General features: G+C 45.0%; 1 protein-coding gene across 1 annotated transcript in view; it reads right to left on the bottom strand.

Annotated features, from left to right (window-relative positions):
- QARS1 (glutaminyl-tRNA synthetase 1) overlaps nt 1–27425 on the bottom strand; it is a 181413-nt gene that overhangs the window by 85036 nt on the left and 68952 nt on the right. The window lies entirely within an intron of this gene.

Genomic DNA, 27425 nt, shown 5'->3' with positions numbered 1-27425 from the left:
GTTCTAATCCGGTTAAAATTTTATTGCCTACAGCAAACCTTGAAGTAGACTCAGTCAACCTTTGTGACGTCTGGGGCTGCCATCATTTGAGCAACCAACGACTGAATAGATTTTTAAGTGACAGAACGCAGGTGAGAAAATCTTAACTATGACCAAAAGGTAAAAACTTGCTTTAGATTTGGATAACATGGTGAGGGTTAGAACCACATCAGGCTTTTATTGTCTGTGTGTCAAATACAGAGAGTCACTCTCTCCAATTGTCCTGATCACCAATAGAAAAGAAAGCAAGGTTAATCCAAAATTTTGAGCTGCCTCCAAAAATAGGAAGAGGGGAATTCTTCCAATAAGTACACCTGTTTCTGCGACAAAAAACAAAATATTTCTCCCACATTTCCTCTCAATTCCTGTTGAGTCTACTGGACAGAAAGTGAAAAACTCTCCCTAAGGAGACAACGTTTTGGCTTTAGACAAACAGTAGGGCCCATTCTCACTAGGAACTGCATAGGGTCGCGCTCTGTGTGTACCTATGCGATTCACATGCAGTTCTGTGCAGTGCGATTTCAGCCTATTCATTTTGAATAGACTGAAATCACACTGCACGAAAAATAGTGCTGCACTAAAACCGGGATTACATTATATATTTGTACCATGCGATCCAGTGCGGGCAAATGTTCTGCCTTTTGGGGGTCTTTAAGTTTGCAACAGAGGCTCAACAATAAAAACTACTTTATAGAAAAAACATGACTGGCAAACAAATTTCAGTCACTAAAACCTACAGCAGACCAAGGAGGAACCTGTAGCACTTGATTCAGTGATAGGTTACAGTATCAAGTGCTACAGGTTCCTCCTTGGTCTGCTGTAGATTTTAGTGACTGAAATTTGTTTGCCAGTCATGTTTTTTCAATAAAGTAATTTTTGCATTTATTCCAGTGTTGAGCCTCTGTTGCAACTGCCTTGCAAGGGTAACAATTTTGAAACCCTTGTTTTTTGTTTTGCTAAACTCTGCATAGTTGCCAAGGCTCCCTGGTCTGCAATTGACCTTCTGGTGCATATAAAATCAGGACGTACCATTCCCCATGTATTAGGATTGAATGGTTTCTCTGGACCCCTTGAAACGGTTTTATGCATTGAGGTCTTTAAGTTTGCACTGACACCGGCATGGAAAGCAAGTTTCCCGTATGACTTTCTAGAGTGAACGGGCCCTCAAAGTGATTGCGATGAGAGCAGTATGAGGACTGCCATTGTAGGCCTTCTTATAAAAATACCAGATACCAGACTGTGTATGACCTTGGTATGTTTCAGTTGTGGAACAGCCCCGCATTTATTCTGTTAGTTTTATAAATAAACATATAATACAAGACAAAGGATCCCCCAGAGCACTGTGGATAACACTATAAATAAACAGACACTATACACAGGATATACCGGAGGCCATCCGAGAGGGAGAGGGGGAGAAAGCCCTTGCTGAAGTGCCTTTCATTCCTATTGGACATGTGAGTGGAACTTGTCATGTTTTATGTGCTTCATTAAAACGTTATTACGCGAGGTAGGCTGTGCGCTTTTTGTCTCCTTTCTACAGTTGTATTTTATTAACTAAACAGACAGCATCAGCAGACGTTGCCAGCTTAGGGGCTCCTTTTGACTAAAGGCCTGTACACACAATAAGAAGATTGGAAGAAAAAAAAAAAAACTTAGTACGACAAATGACCTTCTGATTGTTCATATAGTGCGCTCGACAGTCAGTCAATCAAGACTTTTTGGATGACAAAAACTGAAGGTGCAGGCTAGAAATTTTTTATCCTAAGTGAACACCGCATCCGATTTTCGTTTAAGGTGTACAGTAATCATTACGGAAATAATCGAATAGAAAAAAAAAATGTGCATGATCAACAGCATAGAAACGCCTTACACTACCGCTTCTATTATGCTAGTAGGTAGCTACGTTTACCTTTGTCGGCTGAGCATTTTCGCACAAGTCAATACCTTTCTGACTACATCAGGATATGCACTTTTGTGAAAAATGTAACGATTGGTGGTTGAATTTTCTCATAGCGTGTACTAGGCCTTAATACTTGGGCAGAGCTACTGTGCATGGATAAGCACCCCCTCTCTTTGCTGTTATATAAAGTTGCCTTTCTTTGGGGCTGTAACTGCCTCCACTCTTCTGGGAAGTTTGAATTTGTACTAAATTTGTACTCATTCACCCAAAAGAACATATGTGAGGTCAGGTACAGAGGTTCTATAAGAAGACCTGCATCACAATCAGCATTTCAATTCATCCCAAAAGTGTTCAGTAGAGTGGAGGTCAGGGCTCTGTGCACACCACTAGAGTTCCTCTAAACCAGGGGTCTCCAAACTTTCTAAACAAAAGAGCCAGTTTACTGTCCTTTAGGCTTCAGGTGGGCCAAGACTGTGGCCAGCCAGAGTAAAAAAAAATGCCCCAGCATCAGTGGATGGAATGATGCCCCATTGTTGGGGAGGGGTCAATGGCCGGAACGATGCCCCATCATTGGGGAGGGGGTCAATGGATGGACCGATGCCCCATCAATGGGGGGGAGCACAATGGATGGACCGATGCCCCATCAATGGGGGGGGGGGGTCAATGGACAGAATGGTGCCCCATCATTAGGGGGGGGGTCAATGGATGGAATGGTGCCCCATCAGGGGTCAATGGATGGAATGGTGCCCCATCATTAGGGGTCAATGGATGGAAACGTGCCTCAGTGACCGGATAAAGCCAAGCAAAGGGCCACATGTGGCCTGGGTGGAGACCACTGCTCTAAAACAATCTTGTCATACCAGGTCTTCATGGAGCTGGCGTTGCATACAGGGTAACAGTGCTGGAACAGATCGGGGCCTTCTGCAAACTGTTGTCACAAGGTTGGAAGTTCACAATTACCTAAACTGTCCTTGTATGCTGTAGCATTAACAGTGCCCTTCACTGGAAAGACCAGAATTCAGTTTGGAGGGGTGTCCACATACTTTCAGGCCATATGATGCATCTGTTCACAGCTAGCCGCCTTCCACTTGTATAAGGTGGAAACCCGCTCTGCATAAAGCCATTATTATGCTTGAAAGTCGGACACCGTGCATTTTACCCATGTGATAACAGCTAGCATGTAATCAATCGTAAACATAATTAGCAGAGGAAACAGGCGCAATGGTAACAGAGAGGCCTCCTATCCCAGGAACAGTCCCTGGGGTCTAAATTAGAACCAAACAGAAGGGAAACCTATATCCTGCTAGAGGCCGATAAATCCTTCCTCTCTTTCTAGGAAATTACAGTGTAGTTAACCCCATCCTGTCTGCAAGAAGCACCAGTGCTGGTGGGACTGCTGGCGGTCCTTGCAATCAGAATCTACAAAAGTTCATCCACAGTAAACTATCACTATTTTCCTTGAGACCTAGTCACAGAAGAACCCAGTGTTGATATTTGGCTGAGTTCTCCCAGAATCTTTAAATTCGTATTGGATGAATGCTGGAAGAATGAATTGTCCACCATTATCTTGTACTTCATGTGATCGGATTTTCGACTTTACTGCACCAGTGAACAGCTTAGAAGAAGCTGAAGTCTCTCTGCTGGTTCTTACCATTAAAAAGAAATGCCGTCCAAGGTTTTTTTTTGCCAAGTCTTGTATGGGGGGGGGGGGGGGGGTTGGAACCTAGTTGTCTTTTGCTATGAAGTGTCCCTGGTGAAAATATTCTTACTTCCTGTAATGTCACGGGGCAGGAAGTTGTGGGAAGTTTACTCCAGGAAGGACAGTCAGCAAAACAGACCCTAGAGGATGGTTTATAACCTAATGAAGGTAAAAAAAAAAAAATCTTGAGCCTTTAGAACTACTTTACCCACTTAGCGACTGGGCTACACCTGAATGACACCTAGTTCTGAAAGGCAGACATAAGCTTTCCGTGATGGCTGCAGGGCGCGGGCGCTGCGCCCGGAGGACACTGATCACGGATTAAGGTAAAAAGGCCAATCAACAGCTCTTTACTAGGCAGAAAAAAATCAATAAAATAAAAAAAAAGTCTGGCTACACCTATGGGCAGTCCCAGGGGTATACTCCCTCTCTCGGCTATAGGTACTTAATTTAGTTAAAAGCAGTATCAGAATTACAACTCCACAGAGGGGTGGGTGCTGTGTCCGTCAATGAAGAGATTTTGCAGTAACTCACACATCCCATTTTCTCTTATTGACGGACAGCTCCTGAGCTTCTTAACCATTGGGATGTCCCAAAGCAGTGTTAAACCTGAGGGGTGGGAACAGCGAAAAAGAAAAAAACTCCCAAAGCTAACTATAGCCAACCAGGTAAACAGGAGCTCAACCAAAACAACTAGAGCTTACCTGAAAAAAAAAAATACACCCTCAGAGGACCAGGTCCTCTAAAAGGCAGCCTGCAAAAACCTTGCGGCCAAAAGGAAGCATCCACAGATGCCAACACATCCACTTTATAGAACTTTGTGAAAGTGTGTACCGACAACCAGGTGGCTGCCTTGCAAACCTGCGTCACTGACACCTGATGACGGAAGGTCCAGGAGGCACTGAGCGCCCATAGCTGCCAGGTACAACCCAATTGCCCCGACTACATCAAAGGCATGCAAAGCTATTTGATTTGGATGTTTTGGCCTGGGACACAGGGAAGGCAACAAAATGTCTTCATGCAAATGAAAATCAGACAACTGGAGGAAGGGACGATGTACAGAGGCGAAGAACCACCTTATCTCTGAACAACCAGACAGGATGCCACCGCCAGTTCCGACATTCCTGCACGCAGAGGTGATGTCCTTTTTGGTGGCTACCTTCTGGGACAGCGTAAGCAGGGGAATCTCCCAAAGATTCTCAAAAGGAGGCTTCTGGAAGACTAAGAGCACCAAATTGAGGTCCCAAGGCGGCAACAGAGACCGCACTGGAGGGGTCAAGTGCCTAACTACCTAAAGAAAAGTACGTACCAGTAAATATGTGGCCAAGGGCCATTGAAAAACGCCCGCTAAGGCCGACACCTGACACTTGATGTACTCAAGACCAGTTTCTGCTCAACCCACCGTTTAAGGAAGGTCAAGATCCGGGCCACTGAGAAGGAGCGAGGATGGACCCCAATAGACTCACTATGCAATGTACGTCTTCCACGTACAATGGTAGATCTTCCTAGCAGTAGATTTCCTAGCTTTTAACAGCATTGGAATCACTGACTCAGACAAAAAAAAAAACCTATCCATCAGCACCTGGCGTTCAACAGCCAAGCTGTCAAAGCCAGCGACTGTAAAGAGGATGGAAGATTGGTCCTTAGGACAGCAAATCCTCCCTGAGAGGAAGCTTCACCAGATCGGCATACAACGCCCAGCGAGGTCAGTCTGGGGCCACTAAGATGACCGGAATCCCTTCTGCCTTGATCCTGTGTAGAAGTCTTGGCAGAATCGCATTTGTGGGGTCTGCCAGAGGAGCCCGTGACCGAGTCAAAAACCTCTGTACCTGTTCAGCAGACACCAACAGATCCACCTCGGGGATGCCCTACCTAAGACACAACTAATGAAACCGCTCTGGATGAAGGGACCATTCCCCTTGGTCCAACGCCTCCTGACAGGTAATCCGCCTGCCAATTTGCCACCCTGGGAAGGTGTACGGCGGAGATTGATCGAACCGTTATGCCCACTTTAGAATGCCAGCTACTTCCAGAGCCACCAGGACACTTCTTGTGCCCCCTTGGTGATTGACATAAGCCACGGCCGTGGAGTTGTCCGATTGAAAGTGCACTGGACATCCCTGAAGATGATCCATCCAATGTTCCAGGCACAGTCTGATCGCTCGGAGTCTGTACTCTTCCAGTGTCCAGAACCCCTGAGCAGGAATTTTTGCAGAAGACGCCTTCCCAGCCGGATAGGCTGGCATCCTTGGTGACCACCGTCCAATACAAGGGGAGGAAGGATTTGACAAAGCCACCATATCAGGGGCTCTTTCGTTCCCCGGCTCAGCCGGATCCGATTGTCCAGAGACTGTGCATTCTTGTCCCATTTGGCCAGAATCTCCCTTGCAGACACCATCAGGCCTAGAACCTACATGCAAGTCCAGAGGGATGACCATCTGCGGGACAGGAGGAGACGAATTGTGGCCTGCAGTTTCTGGAGTTTGTCCGGATGAAGGAGCACTCTGGCTAAGTTTGGGTCCCAGAGCCAGACCCAGACCCAGATAGTCCAGCTTTGTGGATGGAACCAGAGCAGACTTCTGAAAATTGAGAATCCAGCCGAACTCCCTCAGAGTTCGTATGGTGATCTCCAGGTTTTCCACCAGAGCAGTAGGAGACTCAGCTCGCAGAAGGAGGTCAGCCAAGTAGCCCAGGACCATGATCCCCTATTGGCGTAAGAATGCTAGCACCAGGGCCAACACTTTTGTAAAGACCCGCAGAGCAGAGGCGAGACCAAAAGGGTAATGCCACAAACCAATAATGCTCCTCTCCCACGGCAAAGCAGAGGAAGCGCTAGTGACCAACACATATTGGAATGTGAAAGTAAGCATTATTGATGACGGAGGTAAGAAAATCCCCCTGATGCAGGAAAGCCACCACCATGCGAATGGACTTCATTCTGAACTTCTGCACTCGCACAAAGCAGTTCAGCGTCTTGAGGTCCAGAATTAGACACACCTGTCTTCCTTCCTGGGGACTAAACAGGTTTGAAAACGTTCTGAAGTCAGAACTGGGACAATCAAAAAAGTTTTGCACCACCCCAAAAAGAGCCTGTAAGCGGACTGGCAACAACCGCATGTTGGAAGGAAGAACCTTACCGGAGGGTAAGAAAGAAACTCGATCATGTAGCCAGACAATATGACCTTGTGGACCCCCTTGTCTTGTACCAGGGAAGTCCACGGGTCTGGGAACCAGAAAAGATGTCCCCCCACCTTTTATATGGGTAAGGGTGCACCTTCCTGCTGAAGGGGCCTTGTCCACGGGTCTGGAGAAGCCCACTCCTAACTTGCCAGACCAAGTTCGCTTGGATCCTCCAGTGGAGGCCCCGAATGACTTTGATCCTTGTCAGTCAACACTGAGGGACGAAAAAACTTCTTATGAGCCGAGAAGCAGGGCCCACGTCTACGAGGGCCCTTGCCCTTATTAGCTTGCGGAAGAAAGGTACTCTTCCTCCCCTGTGAGAGACCTTTAATGAGGTCATCCAGGGTAGCACCAAACAGGTGATCTCCTTGAAGGGGAAGAGCAGTCAGACTTTCCCTTTTTAGTACCTCAGGAAGACGGCATCTCTGAGGAAACGCGTCGGGTCACGATGTGCTGAGGTCACCCACGTAACCCGGAAGGACGGGCGGACACTCCAGCCGGCCGACTTTGTTTTAAAGCTTTTACTCTGCATGAATGCAAGTTTTTCGATATTTAAATAAATTGCATCTATGGTTTTACACTATAGAGCCTCCCATGCTTTGTTTCATGATGGCCGGTCTACTCATTCGTGGACCTTGAGGTTAGGATAAGAGTTGTCACATAGGTGACACACACGGCCCGCTCATCCTTAGTTGTGGAACATCCCTCCAGATTACATTGGCCTATTGAAGTCCTGTGGTTCCTGGAATACATCTATTGGTGGTTTAAAGCCTCATTATACTTGCTTTCTGGTAAGCAGCATTTGCAGTTGGTGGTGAATTTGAGCACTTGCAGTGGAGGAATCACACAGCACTTTATGCATATCTTACACACTGTGTCAAACTTTTTGGGACTTTTGGATCATCACTATTATTATCTATTCATTTGATGTAACTGGCACAATTTACATACGGTCACATGTTTTGGGACTTTTGGATCACCACTATTATCTATTTGATGAAATTGGTCATCCATTTGATCATCTTTGATTATTTTTCATCTATTCAAATCAATATTTGCCCAGATTTGTTATCCACATATTTATCATTTAGCGCAACTTTTATATATTATTTGGTTTTTGGTGTTCTCACTGGAAACTGCTGCTTTTATTGTAATCTCACTAGCGTATTTATACTTTGTGGATATAGACCTTTTTAGAAGTCTGGTCCGCAGACCAGCATTTGCGCCGAAAGAGACCCTGAAGGACCACTGCTGAAACAGAGCCGAGCCACTAGGGGAGCCGCATCCAAAGAGGCATAACAGATCAACTTCAGCCCCTGGACCAGCTGGTCTGCCAGCTCGGCAAAGGCAGGGGTGAGCTACTCCCCCCTCCAGGTTATGGCGTAAAAGCTTAGCCCACTCAGTCAGAGACTGACACCAGGGTTATGGTGAATATTGGCCTCAGTGCCGAACCAACCAGGGTGTATATAGTGCGGGCCACAGCCTCCGCCTTCCTGTCCGCCGGGTCCTTAAATACCAGGGACTCTAAACCAGGGATGTGACACTAAAAATGGGTATCAGTATTCAGTCTTGGAAAAAAAAAGAAAAAACACAAAACAAACAAACTTGGTATTGGTGCATCCCGAATATGAAAATTATATTATCTATCTATACACACACACACACACACACACACACACACACACACACACTATATTGTCAAAAGTATTGGGACACCTGCCTTTACACGCAAATGAACATTAAGGGCATCCCAGTCTCTTGCTTGGTGCACTGGTGCGCAGTCATGTTGGAACAGGAAGGGGACATCCCCAAACTGTTCCCACAAAGTTGGGAGCATGAAATTGTCCAAAATGTCTTGGTATGCTGATGCCTTAGGAGTTCCCTTCACTGGAACTAAGGGGCCAAGCCCAACCCCTGAAAAACAACCCCACATCGTAATCCCCCCTCCACCAAATAATTTGAACCAGTACACAAAGCAAGGTCCATAAAGAAATGGTTGGGGTGGAGGAACTTGACTGGCCTGCACAGAGTCCTGATCTCAACCCGACAGAACACCATTGGAATGAAAAAGAGCGCAGACACTGTGAGCCCGGCCTTCTCATCCAACATCTGTGCCCGACCTCACAAATGCGCTTCTGGAAGAATGGTCAAACATTCCCATAGACACACTCCTAAACCTTGTGGACAGCCTTCCCAGAAGAGTTGACGCTGTTATAGCTGCAAAGGGTGGGCCAACTAAATATTGAACCCTACAGACTAAGACTGGGATGCCATTGAAGTTCATGTGTGTAACATTATATATCCTTTTTTTTTTTTACATTGTCAGTGTTGAAAAAGGGGTTAAGTTTGCTTTTTTGTTGTGGTGCAGGAGAGTCAGACAGCTACCCGCATGCACAGCGCTGAGGCTGCCTCTGTACGGGTAGACACGCTAGGAGCCTATGGCAGACCAAAGCCCGGACTGCAGCTGCCTAGACAGAGCTGAGTGTGTGTCGCCCACTCACTTGGCCAATCTGCAGCTTCTCAGAACTGACACAGTGTTTGGGTTTTGCCTCAGACTTTCCAAGAAAACCAACAGAGCTGCATAGAAGGAGGCTCTATTGGGCCCTCCCGGCCCCAGCTCAATCATCATCTCCTTTCCTGACGTTCCTAGAAGACAGGCAGCCCCTACACAATGCAAGAGGCAGCTGCCAGACTCACAGGCTCAGGGCAGATCTCAGGGGGAAGCCAGAATGGACTGGTGGGAATAACCACCATCAACACACCACAATTGACCCTTAATAAGGTCCCTATGGACTTAAACATTTTTTACATTTCTGCTATTACTTTTTAATTTCTTAAGTAATATATTTTTTTCGGACATACAAAGCTTTCTTTGGCAATGTCCTGCAAAAGTAATTTTATATGCTGTACAATACACAAAAAAAAAAAAAAAAAAAAAAAAAAGCGTCACCATAGATAAAAAGTATATTTTTAACCACTTGCCGACCGGGCCATAGCCAAATGACGGCTACAGCGCAGTTGGATTATTCTGGGATGGCGTGCAATGACGTCCTCCCAGGATCGCGCACACAAAAGTGTCCGTGCTCGCCGGGTTCAAGGGACTCGGCGCATCACGGATCGTGGTAAAAAGGCAAATGACAGCTGCCCTTTACCACACAATTTCACCGTCCAATGACGGAGCGATCAGTTGTCAACAAACTGGCACATGTCCAATTCAGTTCTCTCCTCTTCTTGCACGCTGTACACAGCGATCAGCACAGTGTGCGAGGAGAGGAGGGAGGCTGCATCACCATCCATCCCCTGCCTCCTCCATGCCTCAATCATACCACAGTCATGCCTATCCATGCCACATCAGTGCTCCTTAGTGCCACGACAGTGCCTCACAAAATTGTAATAGGTAGTCAGGAAATGACGGTGCTCCCTGAATGTTGGGCCTCTGTATGTGGCCAGGCTGTGGAAAAAAAAGTCTCACGCATGATATCACCATACTGCAAAGTAGCAGAATGTATTTTGGGGTCTCATTTTTGCTATGTACATGCTACGTGTTAGAAAAAAAAATAAAAAAATCGTAGAAATGGACAGCTTTGGGTAAAAAAAAAAAAAAAAAAATATATATATATATATATATATATATATATATATAAATAAATAAAATGAGTTTTTATTCTCTTTCCACATTTTCCAAAAACTTGTGGAAAAAAATGACAATGTTCAAAAGAAGCATTCTGCCTCCTAGATTATGTGTTGGATGTTTGCTTTCCAAAATTGGATAATTTTATGGGGGTTTCCATTGTCCTGGTGCTCCAGGGCCTTCAAAAGTGTGATAGGTTGTCAGGAAATTGTGTGTAATTTTTTTGCTCCCAGAACACCTAGAGGTGCTACTTTGATGTTGTATTTGGACTTTTGGTTCCTGTATTAACCCATTGTAGGCACTTCACAGCAATTCCTGCTGGTTATTACCATTTTGCACTATTTTCACCTTCATCATTATTATTTATAGTGCCTACTTGCACATGAAGAATTGTGTCTCATCTGTTAATTCATTGCTAGCTTATTACAGCCTTTTTGCTGTCTATAGCTAATATTTTTCTTTGCGTCTTTAGCACTATTAGCACTTTCATCATCAGTATTTATTCTCTGATCACTTTATTGATCTATTTATCAGCACTTCAGCACTCTTTGTGTATATTTGCACATTTTGCACTGCTATTTATTTTAATTAGAAGGATTGATTTACGAAATAGCCACATTGTTATATTAAATTTATATCTAGATTGCTATTATCCTCATCGTTTATGATAATTTGTCCACTGATCATTTTTATTGATTCATCAGCACTTCAGCACTCATTGTGTTATTTTGCCCATTTTGCACTGCTATTTTTATTAATTATGAAGGATTGAGATAGATAGATAGATTATATATATATATATATATATATATATATATAATCTAATTATTATTCCCACTATTTATGATCTTTAGTTCTACCATACCACTATTTGACTTTTATGATTATCTGATTATCTGGGATTTATTCTTCATATTCTACATACTACATTGATTTTATCTCCACGTTTTTTTCTGTGGTCCACCATTCCTAGAAATTAAGCGCCGATTTCCCTCCTTCTTGTACTACTTTGATGTTGGGCCTCTGTATATGGCCAGGCTGTGTAAAAGCCTCACACATGTGGCATCGCATACACAGGAGGAGGATCATAATGTATTTTGGGGTGTAGTTGCAAGTATGCCTATACAGTGTGTGAGAAATAACTTGGTATTATGACAATTTTGTGAAAAAAAAATAATAATCTTCATTTTGCAAAGAATTGTGGGGAAAAAAATAACTTAAAAAAAGAAAAACTCAATGCCTCTTAATACCTTGGAAGGTCTACTTTCTAAAAATGGATCATTTGGGGGGTATTTGTACTTTCCTGGCTTGTTAAGGTCTCAAGAAATGAGATAGGTCGTCAGTACAACAGATGTGATCAATTTTCAACGATTTCCACCATAGCTTGTAGGCTCTAACCTTCACAAAGACCAAAGAATATATACTTATTTGGGTTATTTTTACCAAAGATAAGTAGCAGTATAGTTTTTGGCCAAAATTTATGAAGAAAAATTACTAAAATTTGCAAAATTTTAAAACCGAAAAGAAATGCTTTTTCTTTTTACAAAAGGTTCGGTCATTTCTCATTTATAGCGTAAAAAATAAAAAAACAATGATGAATAAATACCAACAAAAGAAATATCCATTTGTGTGAAAAAAAAAAGGATGGAAATTTCATATGGGTACAGTGTTGCATGACTAATTGTCATTCAAAATGTGAGCACACAAAGCTGAAAATTGGTCTGGTTAGGAAGGGGGGGTTAAGTGCCCGGTGTGTAAGGGGTTAAAGCACTATTAAATCCAAAACCAAACATATTGCAGATTACCAATTCCTCTTGAAGCTTTCTTCTATTTCCATCTAATAATCCAGCCAGCAAGTCTGTTTTTCAAAAAACATCAAGCTCTCCAGCAGAATGTATTTTACATGGATGAGACAAACCACTTAACACTGGCATTAACATTTAAAAAAACGGTTTATTGTAACGGTTTATAAAGTGTGAGCTAGAGTTTGTCTTCAACTTGTTAATGTATCTAAATCTTCTAATACATCTAACACTAGACCCCCCCCCCCCCTCCCACAGACTGATAGCGGTGCTGCCTGCTGTGCCTTAAGTTCACATTATTCCAGAGTTGTGTCTCACGAGTGTGTTACTGTAAAACTAATGCAGCCACCACATTGAATGATTAATAATTGGTAAACTGAAATAGATTTCATTTTTGGCTTAAATACCACTTTTATTCAATCATTAGTCATAGCCACACAGGAACAGGACTCACTACACGCACCCTGTGTACTTCAGTGAAGTTTTATTTTGAGCATGTGTAGTACATTCAGTATCCCCAGCTTTGATTGACACCAGCCATTTGGTGACGTACTGGTGGCCACTGGGTGAGATACGCAAAGGTATAAGAAAGGAGGAAAACAAACAATACCCCTCCCCTTCAAAACAATTCCTACGCAATGGCTATGAATTTAAGGAGGTCGCAAGTTAAAAAGAAAATAAATAAAAAAAAAACCTAAACTTCCATACAGGAGGAGGGCCATTCGGCAACATCCAACAGACTCTTTAGCACTTGACACTCCTGGAAAGTACTGGATATCTGTGTTCCACTCTCCGACCCCTACGTCACAACTGTGAGATGTCCTTGTTCCCTCCCTTCTTACACCTGTGCCATAGATCCCAATCGCATGACCAAAGCGTCTTAGAGCTACACGTTCAAAGACGGCTTAAGCTTCCTCAATACAGGCGTGCCCAAAAATCATGCTGTACACATACTGGCACACTGTACGTCAGCATATCAGCTAGAATGCACTTTGTTCTAGATTAGGGTGGCACAGTTAATGCTTTTTTTGACTTACAGTAAAATCTGTTTCTCTGATGTTGACTGACACAGCTGTCATTCTTGACCATTGGGTTATACTGACCCCTACAGGAGTAGGACACTAGGCAAAAAAAAACTTCTGGCTACACCCATGGGAAGTCCCAGGGGGTATACTCCTTCTCCCTGCTATAGTCACTCGGTTTTGTTACAAGCAGTGTCAGGAGAATCATAACTCCACAGAGGGGTGGGTGCTGTGTCCGTCAATGAATATCACAGAAATGGATTTTACAGCAAGTCAAAAATCCCATTTTCTCTTTTGCTCACTGACGGACACAGCTCCTGTCATTCTTGACCATTGGGACATCCCAAAGCAGTGTCAAACATGAGGGGTAGGAAGCAGCAAAAAAATGCCTGAAGCCAAACAGTAGCCAACCAGGCACCAGGGGTTCGACCAAAACAACTGGAGCCCACCTGAAAAAACCAAAACCATAAACCCTCAAAGAGAATCAGGTCCTTTTAAACAGCAGCCTGCAAAATCTTGCGGCCAAAGGAAGCATCCGCAGATGCAAACACATTCACTTTATAAAACTTTGTAAAGGTGGGGACCAACGACCAGATGGCCGCCTTGCAAACCTGTGTCACGGACGCTTGACCACAGAAAGCCCAGGAGGCACTAAGCGCCCGAGTAGAGTGCGCCTTGACATCCTTCAGATGTTTAGGCCTGGGACACAGGAAAGGTAACACAATGTCTTCAGTCATAGGAGTCTGGGCAGAAACTTGGAGGGAAGGCGTATATCAGACGATACTGACCCCACGGGGCCACCAGCACGTCTGTGGTGTGCACCAGTGGATCCCTTGACTGAGCCACAAACCTCTGCACCTTTCTGTTGAGCCGAGATGCCAACAGATTCACTTCGGGAGTGCCCCACTGGAGACACAGCTGATGAAACACCCCCGAATGAAGGGACCACTCCCCGTGGTCCAACGCCTGCCGACTGAGGTAGTCCGCCTGCCAATTTTCCACCCGGGAATGTGTACGGTGGAGAGGGCAGGAAGGAACCGGTCTGTCCACCTTAGGATGCCGGCTACCTCCAGAGCCACCAGGACACTTCTTGTGCCCCCTTGGTGTTTGACATAAGCCACGGCCGTGGCATTGTCTGACAATGCGCACTGTGCATCCCGGAAGACTATTCGCTCAATGATCCATACACAGTCTGATCGCTTGGAGTTCCAAGACATTGATCGGTAATCTGGAGTCTTCCAGCTTCTAGATCCCCTGAGCAGAATGTTTGCTGAGGACATCTCTCTGGCCAGACAGGCTGGCATCTGTGGTGACCACTGTCTAAGGGGAGGAAGGATTTTCTCAGCCGAAGCACCAGAAAGCGAAGCCACCATATCAGGGAATCCTTTGTTCCCTGATTCATCCGGATCTGTTTGTCCAGAGACTGCAGAGTCTTGTCCCACTTGGTCAGAATCTCCCTTTTCAGGGACCTCATATGGAACTGTGCAAACGAAACCGCCTCGAAGGTAGATACCATCAGGCCCAGCACTAGCATGCAAGTCCGGAGGGATAACCATCTGTTGGAAAGCAGGGGACGAATTGCAGCCTGCAATTTCTGGAGTTTGTCCAGAGGAAGGCGCACTCTGGCTAAGGCTGAGTCCAAAGTCAGGCCCAAATAGTCCAGCGCTGGACGGAACCAGGGCAGACTTTGAAAATTCAGAATCCAACCAAACTCCCGCAGAGAGTGATCTCCAGGTTCTCCACCAGAGCAGAAGGAGACTCCGCTCACGGGAGAACGTCCAAGTAACCCAGTACTGCGATCCCCCATTGGCGTAACAAGACTAGCACCGGAGCCAACACTTGTGAGCCAAGGAGCGAAGGGGAGACCAAAGGGTAATTCCACAAACTTATAATGATCCTCTCCCACAGCAAAGCAGAGAAAACGCTGGTGACTGGCACATATAGGAATGTGAAGATAGGCATTCTTGATATCTATAGAGGTGAGGAAATCCCCCTGACACAGGGATGCCACCACCGTTCGAATAGACTCCATTCTGAACTTTTGTACCCACACAAAGCAGTTTAGTGCCTTGAGGTCCAGGATTGGATGCGCTTTGCTTTCCTTCCTGGGGGACTACACAGGTTTGAGTAAAAACCATGAAAGCGTTCCCCCCAAGTCAGAACCGGGCCAATCACCCCTTGAAGGAACAGGTCGTGTACCATCCCAAACAGACCCTGTAACCGGTCTGGGGAAAGGAGCAGGTTGGAAGGAAAAAACCTTGCTGGAACAAGGAGTGAAACTCGATCTTGTAGCTGGACAGAATGACTTTGTGGACCCACTTGTCCTGTACCAGAGAAGTCCACGGGTCCTGAAACCACCCCTGATACGGGTGAGGGCGCATCTTTATGCAGAAGGAGCCTTATCTGCAGATCTGGAAAAGCCTGCTCTTGGCTTGCCAGACCAGGTTCGTTTGGATCTGCCAGAGGAGGTCCTGAAAGGCTTGTCAGTCACCCCTGAGAAATGAAAAAACCTTATGAGCCGAGAAGGAAGGTCCACGTCCAAGACGGGTGCCCTTAGTAGTCTGTGGAAGTAAGGTAACCCCCCCCCCCCCACCATGGCAGGAAAAAAACAGAGATTGTAGCAGGAAGAGGGAGTATACCCCCTGGGACTGCCCATGGGTGTAGCCCGAAGTTTTTTTTGCCTAGTGTCCTACTCCTGTAGGGGCAGTATAACGCAATGGTCAAGAATGACAGGAGCTGTGTTCGTCAATGAACTAAAGAGAAACTGTTTTAAAGTTGAACTACACCCTCCCCCTTTCCAGCTAAGAAAAGCTGCCATCTTAGGCCAGCCAAAGACAGTTAAAATATTGGCTGAGATTCAAACTGCGTGTGGGCAGGCTGTATGTACCAAGTTGATCGATCGATCGATCCATCCATCAACTTGGGTATAACCAGCCTGCTGAATGTACTTGTGATTATTGCTAGCAGCTGCTATTGCAGCTAGCAATAATCATCAGTCCTCTCTCCCCAAGGACGGCTTCCTCTGCTAGGAGCAAACAATTGCTCAGCAGGAGGGATTCCCATCAGCTTTGTCTGTGTTGATGGGGGAATTGTGTAAATTCCTTTCCCGAAACCTGTGTTTTTTTTTAGGAAAGAAATTCAAACCATCTATGGCCAGCCTTGATCTGCAACTGCCACGGTGCTGAACATGTGATCAGCTTTGACACCAGCCATTTAATGGTTGGACAGTTTGGTTTGAGGGCACAAGCAAAACTGACAGATAGCATTCACGGCATGCCCGGAATATAACTTTTTTGAAACTTAAATCCATGGGTTTAGTTCCCCTTTAGAGCCGGTTCACACTAATCCGACTCAAAGTCGCCCCGACTTTAAAGTCGCCCGTGCAGTGCGACTTCATCGCGGCTTGCAAGCGACTTCTCATAATAGAAGTCAATGCAAGTCGCTCCGACTTCACCAAAAAATAGTGCAGGAAACTTTTTCTAAGTCGGAGCGACTTCAGTCGCTCTGATTAGAACGGTTCCATTGCACAGCATCGGGAGCTACTTGTCAGGCGACCAAGTCGCCTGACAAGTCGGATTAGTGTGAACCGGCTCTAAATGTACCTGGAATGCACTTTGTTTAAATCAGCTAAAGTTGAACTGGGCTTTGATACACTAGGTATAGGTCCTAAAAGGGAGCAAAACCTAAAACTTCAGTAAAAGACTGCTTATTTCAGTTTTTGTTTTGTAATAAAAGACACGGTGTGCAAGTCCTCTTAGTGTTAAGTCAGTTTGAAAGACTTCAAGAAAAAAAGTGGCATCTTGCTTCTTAAGCGTCCTTCTCTACAATCGCTATACACCACATACAGGGAGTCCAGGGACTTGCCAGAGCGTGAATATTTATTTGCACTTTGTCATTTGAGAACAGTGGGATATAAAGCACAATTAAAGCTTAGACTTAGGCCAGGAATACTCGGCTCAAACATTTTCCCTTACATGTGTTGTTATTTCACTGAAGCCAGGTTCTGTCCATAAACTTACAAGTATTACGAGGGGGGGGAGAAAATAAAAAGAAAATCAATAATGCAGTGTTATTTGTGCGCAGGCATCGCTCCCAGCTGGCAGAAGGCAGCGTCTTAATGTCACCTTCAAGAACCTCAGCAGAAAATCTTCAGTCTCCCGGCAGCCCACAGAGGCCTCATTGGAAATTGGGGCATCTTGTTAACAGGCCGCTCTAATTGCTAAATAAACAAACGCGCTGCCACCGGCTACAGGAGAGTGAGCTTCGGGACAGGAGGGGAGAATTAACCTGTGCAATGCCTGAGCAACCCAATACAAAAAATACCACCTAAAAACTTAAGTGGTTGTAAAGGCAGAAGGGTTAATCTTAATGCATAAAAAGCCCCCTCTCGATCCAGCAAGGTGCACGAGTGCCTCAGCTGTCTAGGGCTCTCCCTCCTGATTGGCTGAGACACTGCAGTGGACACCATTGGCTTTCGCTGCTGCCAAAGTCCGTTAGCCAATGAGGAGAGAGGGGGGGCAAAGACGAACATAGCAGCTCTGTATCTGAATGGACACACAGAGCTTTGGCTCGGCTTAGATGCCCCCATAGCAAGCTGCTTACTGTGGGGGCACTAGTCAGGAGGGAGGGGCCAGGAATGCCAGTGGGGGACCCAAGAAGAGGAGGATCTGGGCTGCTCTGTGCAAAATGCCTATACAGAGCAGGCAAGTATAACAGGTTTATTATTTTTAAAGGAAAAAAAAAAAAGAAAGAAATGAGGCTATTACTTTAAGCTTGCCATAGATCGGTTTTTACTTCTGCTTTCAGCCAGTAGATTCCTCCATTCACACAAACGAGGTAGATTGAGAAATCCCTACACCCCCCCTCAAACTCCAAGACATGTTCTGATAACAAGACTGAGCTGCCAGAGTGTCAGAAAATACTGATCAGCGGCTGCAGTCAATGATAAACTTCCGTTCAGCAGGGTCAGCCACACACTGATCGCAATTTGGTCAGCCCCTACTGACCAGCCGAATTCCGCATCCTGGGAGCTGTTTGTCATCACTCCCAGGAGGCTGGAATCAGGAAGAACTCCCAGAACACTCCCTGGAATCAGGAAGAAGGACACAGCAGATTACACTGCGGCTTCAGATGCCCACATTCAAGATGGCCGTACCCAGACAGCGTTTTTAAAAGTAAGGTTTTGACTAAAATCCAATACTGTACACCTTGTAAGTATGAGAATAGCGGTTCTAGTTAAAAGGTATTTGAGGCCGGAACTCTGCTTTAAACACTTATAGTAAAAGGTTTCACTTAAAAGTAAACCCTTAAATATACCCAATGAAGTGACTGGCCTCAGGTGATCCACATGAGATGAAACAAATCCTTCTACATAATTTGTACCCGTTTATCTGCAGTTACCCGTTTATCTGCAGTCTTCTCTTCAGCCTTTTAAAGTGCTGTAAAGCTTGTCTGAGCGGTCATAAAAAAGGGGGACGAAGAACTGAAATTACACTCTGCAGAGCTCAGTGAGGGGTGCTCTGAGAGCTGATTAAAGTAGGGTGTGTCCCTTCCCTCCACACAGCACATCGGAACAGAGCAAAATATGGCAATCACAGGAGCTCTACACTGTCACCAATTTTTTTTCTCAAAAAAAAAAAAAAAAAAAATTGTCAGAAGCAATTCATGCTGATAATGGAGGAATGAAGCAGCAGACAGAAATGGCACATCATGCTCTGGAATGAGACAAGTAAACACTATAGAGGGATATGCTTTGTTCACATTTCATGTCTGAGGTTTACAACCATAACTAAACCCAGTACTGCTTACAGAGACAAGCCAGACAAAAATCGGTCTTTACTAGGAGAGGAGAGGAAAAAGTGTCACCCGTGTCTAAGACTTGCTCTGCATGGACCAATACCCATGGTTCAGGACTAGTTCACAACACGGCTGTAGAATGAGCTCCAGAAAGAGGATGCTCCGATTTAGGGATCGCCCTCTCCTGGCATAAAGTGGTAAATATCAAACAATTACACTGTCTTGCCAAAACTTTACTTACCCAAATTATTGCACTCAGGTGTTTTCAAGTGAAGGGTACTGTTAATGCTACAGTTTTGGAAAGTTGTGTACTTCCAACTTTGTGATATCATTTTGAGGAAACCCTTTATGTTCTAGTGTGTGACTGGGCCCATAGTCAGCTCCATAAAGACATGGTGTGACCAGTTTTAAAACAGTGGTCTCCAAAACTCCAAACTACGATGTGGACCTTTGCTTGCTTTTGCCATTAGGGGCACCATTTTCATCCACTGATGCCATCATACCAACAATGGAACATAATTTTCCTCCCCCCACCAACACCAATGAAGGGGCGCAAATCCTCCCACCGAGCCCAATGAAGGGGCACAAATCCTCCCACCGACCCCAAAGATGGGGCACGATACCGCCCACCGGCCCCAAAGATGGGGCACGATACCTCCCACCGGCCCCAAAGATGGGCTACGATACCTCCCACCGGCCCCAAAGATGGGCTACGATACCTCCCACCGGCCCCAAAGATGGGCTACGATACCTCCCACCGGCCCCAAAGATGGGCTACAATACCTCCCACCGGCCCCAAAGATGGGCTACAATACCTCCCACCGGCCCCAAAGATGGGCTACAATACCTCCCACCGGCCCCAAAGATGGGCTACAATACCTCCCACCGGCCCAAAAGATGGGCTACGATACCTCCCAATGACCCCAAAGATGGGGCACGATACCTCCCAATGACCCCAAAGATGGGCTACGATACCTCCCACCGGCCCCAAAGATGGGGCACGATACCTCCCACTGACCCCAAAGATGGGGCACGATACCTCCCACTGACCCCAAAGATGGGGCACAATTCCCCCTAATTAAACCAACGATGGTGCACAATTCCTCCCAATGGCACCAATCATGGGGCATTGTTTATTCCCACTGATGTTAGAACATTTTCTACTGCCAATGACCACAGCCACCCCCCCCCCCCTTAAGTCTGAAGGACAGTAAACTGGCCCTTTGTTAAGAAAGTTTGAAGAACCCCTTTCTAGAAGAAGAATTCCAATAGCCTGCGCAGAGCCCTGACCTCGACTATGGAACATTTTCGGGGTGAATTGGAATGCCAATGGTGTACCAGATCTTCTCATTCAACATCAGTACTTGTCCTCACAAATTTTCTTTTGGCTTAATGGACACAAAATGCCCATAGACAAATCCCCCAAGTCAAGACTATGTAGTTGCAAAGGGGGGGCAAACTCCATATCCATAGTTTTGAATCGGATGTCCAGCACGCTCCTATAGATGTGGATGGTCAGGTATCTACAAGCTTAACAGTAGAATAATTTTTGCCTTCATTCCCGAGTGTTCAGAAGTTGAAACCACATACATGAGCATGATGTGATCTCTCAAACACCTGCAATAAATTAGTACCATTTGTTCACCTCCAATTTTTTAGAGGTGAAGTTGCTTGAGGACAGCTTCAAGGCTGTAGATAAATCCATGCTTGAGGAGGAACTCATCCTACATCTTCAGCTTGCATGCATAAAAAAACAGAGTTCCTTTTTAAATAGGTGAAGTTTTGCCCTAGAGAAAGCCCAAAATGTCAAAGCAGGCCAGCATCATCTGACCAGTTTCCAAAGCAACCTGGCTTTGGCAGCAGAGCGGTGTGAGGTCGGCCATGTTTACAGTCTGGGTCGTAAGGGCTGAAGACTCCTTTTGCAGATTAAAACTTGCCGCCCAGTCTGCAGACAAGGTTGCCTGAGGTGCGGTCATGAAGGATTTTTCTGCGCCGTCTCTTCAGTTACCTAATCCCTGAACTGAACGGAGCGGAGGGTTGTGTGTAGAGCAGTGTTCCCACACAGACACAGCATACATTGTCTGAGCGTCACGGAGACAGCTATACTCTCATCTTACATTTCAATAACCAGTTTATGCCTTAGAAAATCAAGATCGGACATTTATAGAAAACACACAGAGGAAAATCTGCTGGAAGGTAGACTACAGTCAAATAGGACCATTTTAAATTTAAAGGAGGTGACCCCCCCCCCCTTTTTATAGGGGTAAAAATCGCACCTGGCTGTCCCACTAACTAAATCCATATACTGTAGTTTGCTTTACCCCACCACCCCCAATACATAGCTGAAGACCACCTATAATAATTTGCAAATGGTGATTCAGTACTGCACATAGTTAGATACCCCCCAATGCCAGTGCTCGGGACTAGTGACTGGTACAAGCACTGCGTTGTGGGAGGGAATGCAACACAATTGCCCCAAACCCAAAATTTCATTTTATGAGAACTCCAGCTGCAGGTTAGGAGATCTGGGAGGCTGCTCACTATGTAGAAACCATGTTAATTTGCATTTCTTATGCAACATACATATACAGCCCAGAGCAACGCAGCCCCTTTTCTTACAAGCATGTAACGCTGCATCACTGTCAGGCTCAGAGGCCATAGCAGTAGAGAGTCTCCCACCGACCAGCAGGATAAGTATACAAGCAGGTCCCCCCGGCAGATGACGTGGGCTCACCCAAGGTGCGGGGGTCTAAGCTCTAACCGGTATTCACCAAAGCTTCTGATGGTGCAGATGGGTTATGCTGCATGTTAGTATCAGGTCAGGCTCCTTAGTTATGCCCCACCCAGAGAAGAGCAAGCCGGGGTCCAGTAGAAGATATAGCAGGTAGGGATTTAAGCCTAGTACACACGCAACGATTATCGGCCGACCGATCGTCCGTCTTTTGTCCAGAGTGGTATTTTGTTGGTTGGAATGTGCCTAGACTGCACACGAATTTTCTCGCCCAACAAAATTCTACTTCAGAAGTGATGTCATGTGTTGGTTTGCTTTCTTTGTGTTCTTTCTTCACTGAGCATGCCCAGACTTGCTCATTAGATTTTTCCCTGTCGAAATCTGTACTGACTGCACGAAAATCGGCCCTGTTTTGACGGCAGACAAAAATTTTATAGCCTGCACACCATATTTCTTTCGGCCGAAAAGTCAGAGTCGGTTGTCGGAAGCATCATACTAACAAGCCGAAAATCGGCAAAAATCGGTCGTCGGGCGAAAAATCCCTGCCGATTTTCAACGCGTGTGTACGGGGCTTTAGTATCAGGTCAGGCTCCTTAGTTATGCCCCACCCAGAGAAGAGCAAGCCGGGGTCCAGTAGAAGATATAGCAGGTAGGGATCAAACAGAAGCAAAGTCAGTAAACAAGCCATGGATCGGTAATAAAGTGGTTGTAAGTTAGGATCAATCGGAAGCATAGTCAAGGAACAAGCCAAGGGTCGGTAACAAGTGGTAGTGAAGATCAGGACAGCTGCAGATACTTAAGAGGAGCAAGATATCAGCTGGAGACTGTGCCATAATCTAGCAAACTGGAAAAGCAGAGACAGGGTTTAAATCAGGACTGTCCCAGGAGGAGCAAAGGGTTCAAGGTTAAAGAGAAAAGTCACAAAGCAAGGCTGTCTAAGGAATCAGGCAGAGAGCTGTCCAGCATCCCTGGTGGCGCAGTAAGAGGCACCACCTGACACAGGACGACAGGAGTTCAGATCCCAGTCCTGACATGCCAATATTCAGACCTAATCAAAGCTACAAAAATTCTCTTTGTGATAGGATTATACATTCTTGCTCAAGCCCTGAGGAAGAGGGAGTCCAATTCCTTTGAAACGCATTAGTTCTGACATTTCTGTTCTGTTCAAACAAAATTCAGATGTACTTCCAAGCAAAATGACTTTTCATTAGGCGTATCCAAGATTTTACCTTCTGATGAGTGATCTTATCACAAAGTGGACTACAATGATCTCCACATGCACCATTCTCTTTATTCGAAGAACCCCCCCCCGTTGGATTTATACAAAAGCAAACTCCCTTCATTAGTGACCCAGTGCTACCGCAAATCTACCAGTACTATTAGCAGGGTAGGCAGCCTCAACGACCAACAGCGCTGGTAAGGAGGTCAGCGGTCAAGATGTTCTGAAATGTACAGTTGTGTTCAAAATTATTCAACCCCCACTGAAATTGATTGTTTTGGCCAGTTTGACATTGATTTTGATCATTCGGTCATCCTGCTAACAATTAAATCAAAGAGGCACGTGTAGGTCAGACAAATATAACCTAACATTTATAATGAAATAACCACAAATGTCTTTTCTGTGCTCACATCATTATCAGTTTTATTCAACCCTCAAGTGATATTCAAACTTAGTACTTAGTACAACATCCTTTTACAGTTATAACAGCTTTTAAACGTGAAGCATAGCTTGACATAAGTGTCTTGCAGCGATCTACGGGTATCTTCGCCCATTCGTCATGGGCAAAAGCCTCCAGTTCAGTCACATTCTTAGGCTTGTGCACTGCAACTGCTTTCTTTAAGTCCCACCAGAGGTTCTCAATCAGATTTAAGCCTGGTGACTGTGATGGCCACTCCAAAATGTTCCAGCCTTTAATCTGCAACCATGCTCTAGTGGACTTGGAGGTATGCTTGGGATCATTGTCCTGTTGAAAGGTCCAGCGTCTCCCAAGCCTCAGGTTTGTGACGGACTGCATCACATTGTCATCCAATATCTCCTGGTACTGAAGAGAATTGGTACCTTGCACACGCTGAAGCTTCCCTGTACCTGCAGAAGCAAAACAGCCCCGAAGCATGATTGACCCCCCGTCATGCTTCACAGTAGGCAAGGTGTTCTTTTCTTCATAGGCCTTGTTCTTCCTCCTCCAAACATAGCGTTGATCCATGGGCCCAAAGAGTTCTAATTTTGTTTCATCAGTCCACAGAACACTATCCCAAAACTTCTGTGGTTTGTCCACATGTCTTTTGGCATACTGCAGTTGACTCTTCTTATTCTTTGGAGACAGCAAGGGGGTGCGCCTGGGAGTTCTGGCATGGAGGCCTTCATTACGTAGTGTGCGCCGTATTGTCTGAGCAGAAACTTCAGTACCCACATCTGACAAATCTTTTCTCAGTTCCTCAGCAGTCACACGGGGACTTTTCTCCACTCTACGCTTCAGGTAGCGCACAGCAGTCAAAGTCAGCATCTTCTTTCTGCCAGGTAGCGTTTCAACAGTGCCCTTTGCCTTGAATTTGCGAATGATGCTTCCTATGGTGTTTCTTGGTATGTTTAACCTCCTTGCTCTCTTCTTATAGCCATTGCCCTTCCTGTGAAGAGTAATCACCTCTTCTCTTGTCTTCCTGGACCATTCTCTTGACTTCACCATGTTTGTAACCACACCAGTAAATGTCTAGAAGGAGCTGAGTTAGAGATAGATAGATAGATAGATAGATAGATAGATAGATAGATAGATAGATAGATAGATAGATAGATAGATAGATAGATAGATAGATAGATAGATAGATAGATAGATAGATAGATAGATAGATAGATACTTCACATTTGCAGCAGTTTTCCCCCTTCCTCCCAGTGACAGTCAGTTTAGGAATGCAGTTTGTGCACATTTGTTTTATGGACAAGAAATACACATTTCAAATTAACTAAATTTACTTGTATGTATGCAAACAAAAACAGTACAAAGGTTGTTGGTTTACTGAAATAGATCAGGAATTTTTAAAGTGAGTCATAAAAAAAGAAAACTGCAGTCCATTTTCCTCTGATGTTCGTAGTACTAACATTTAGCAATCATGCATATTTTTGACAAAAGATGAAGCAAGTTCTATATTGTTGTTAGGTAGTCCTAATAACTCGAGCCCTGGCAGCACAGATTAAAATCATTCTTGTGCTTATTTTTTGATCTGAATTCACTTAATGCTCTGCGAGACCTCAGACATGAAGACCATCAGACGTGATGCCACTATAAGTTTAATGTCACTGTGCTGCATTTGATTGAATGAGCGCTTCCCCTCTCAGATGAAAGAAAAAAAAAAAAAAAAAAAAAAGGAAGACAGCTTCTTTGTAGAATCTGTGTCTGGGCATGAACTCACCTCACTATTCTCTATGATCAGTAACTTTGTTGCAGCAAGTTTAAATCTGGATTCCAGGAATTTGTAAAAAAAAAAAAAAAAAAAATTAAGGCACGCTATGAGTTAAGTCCAAGGAGGTGCATGACATCTCCTGAACTTATCTCCATTTATATCTGACAGATTTGTGGCTCTGAGCATACAGTGACACTCGTGGCTGTGAGGATAGAGACACAGAGCAGCTATGCCCGCCCCTTCCCTCTGCTGCCCATTAAGAGAAGTCTTTGCATTATGTCCACTCATTCACAAAATACACAGACTTCTGTGATTGGGCAGGAGGGGGGCAGGTACAGCAGCTGCACTGATTTGAATGTTGAAGATTCTTAGACTTGAAACATCAGCGTCAGGCTCCTGGAAATACAGCGATAGCGGTTTTCCGGGAGTGCAATAAAGCAGTCAGATGAAAAATAGGAGATGTCATACAGCTCCTTAGACCCAAACTCATAGTGTGTCTTCCCTTGTAACCCTTGGACAAGAAGTTAATGGTCAGATTCCCAGGTTGGGGGGAGCTTGGAAAAAAAGATAATAAAATCAGCCGCCCCTATAGAATAGTAAGCTGCAATATTTTTTTTTGTTTTTGCGTTTAGATACACTTTAACTGCAGGTATTTGTTTGCCTGGAGTACAAAAATTCTGCTCTGTGAGTTTTTAGAGGAGTAGGTTATAAACCAAAGACACTATGGGGTTGATTTAAAAAAAAAAAAAAAAAAACGGACAGTGCAAAAGCCGGACGCAGCTGTGCATGGTAGTCAATAGTCTTCTAAACTTCACCTTTTAACCGCTTGCCGACTGCTCACAGTATATTTACTCCGGCAGTCAGCCCCTCACAGGCAGAGTGACGTAGGTCTACGTCGCTCGCCTGTGAGGCTCTGGGGAGCTCCTGCGCGCCCGCGGAGGCGCGTTTCCGCTCCCGCGCGGTCACGGACCCCCCCGCGCGTGTGACCAGCGGACCCGATGTCCGCCGGTCACTCGGCGATCGGCGGGGGAGAGGGAGAATGTCAGGCAGCTTGTGTAAACAAGCCACCTGTCATTCTCCTCGCTGTAAAAACACTGATCACATGGATCTACTATGTAGATCCGTTGATCAGTGTCCTTACAGCTCAAGCCACAGCCAATCACAGTAGAAAGCACGCCCCTAGGGACACACACAGCCCCTCCCTCCCAAATAAAGTTAACCCCTTCACTACCAGTGTATTTTTACAGTAACAGTGCATATATATAGCACTGATTACTGTAGAAATGTCACTGGTAACCCCAAAAGTGTCAAAAATGTCAGTCAAGGGTCCGATCTGTCCGCCCCAATGTCGCAGTACCGCAAAAAAAAAAAAAAAAAAATCGCAGATCGCCGCCATTACACGTTAAAAAAAAAAAAACACCAAAAAATGACAGAAATCTTTCCCTTTGTTAGTAAACGCGATAACTTTTGCGCAAACCAATCAAAATACGCTTTTTGCGATTTTTTTTTACCAAACATAGGTAGCATAAAACAAATTGGCCGAAAATTTTAAAAAATTTTGATTTTTACATTTTTTTTTGGGGGAATTTCATATAAAAAATATGTGAAAAATATTGTTATTTTTGCAAAATGTACGCTCTTTTTTTGTTTATAGCGCAAAAAGTAAAAATCGCACGGGTGATCAAATACCACCAAAAGAAAGCTCTGTTTGTGGGGGAAAAAAAAAAAGGACGCCAAATTCGTTTAGATACAGCGTCGCACGACCGCGCAATTGTCTGTTAAAGTCACGCAGTGCCAAATCGCAAAATACCCCCTGGTCGTTTAGCAGGAAAATCCTCCGGGGCTTAAGTGGTTAAAAGTGGAAGTGAACTTCCATCTTTTGCTTTTACCTATAGATAAGCCTTCAATACGACTTAGCTATAGGTAGTGTAAATAGCACCCAACGTGCACCATTTAGGAGATATTTACATTACATGCATCAAGTGACATCACTGGCGCATTCGCTCTGAAGAAACGGTCACCCATGTCATTCCTTCAGAGCCCTGTGCTGTGAACAGTGGCTCCTGCATGCATGAACCCGAAAGCAAGACGGGTGAAGATGGGAGCCCCTGCAGTGCTGATTTCTCGGAGCAGGAGGGCTTTCTTTTAGAGTACGTTTAACATAATCAGCTAGTATGCAATGCAGACTAGCACACGATTGCTTTACCTTGTAGGTTCCCGAAAAAAGAA

Source organism: Pelophylax lessonae (assembly GCF_965119305.1).
Source record: "Pelophylax lessonae genome assembly, chromosome: 8".
NCBI lineage: Eukaryota > Metazoa > Chordata > Amphibia > Anura > Ranidae > Pelophylax > Pelophylax lessonae.
The sequence above is the reverse complement of the archived record's forward strand: the minus strand, read 5'-3'. Positions and strand labels throughout refer to the sequence as shown.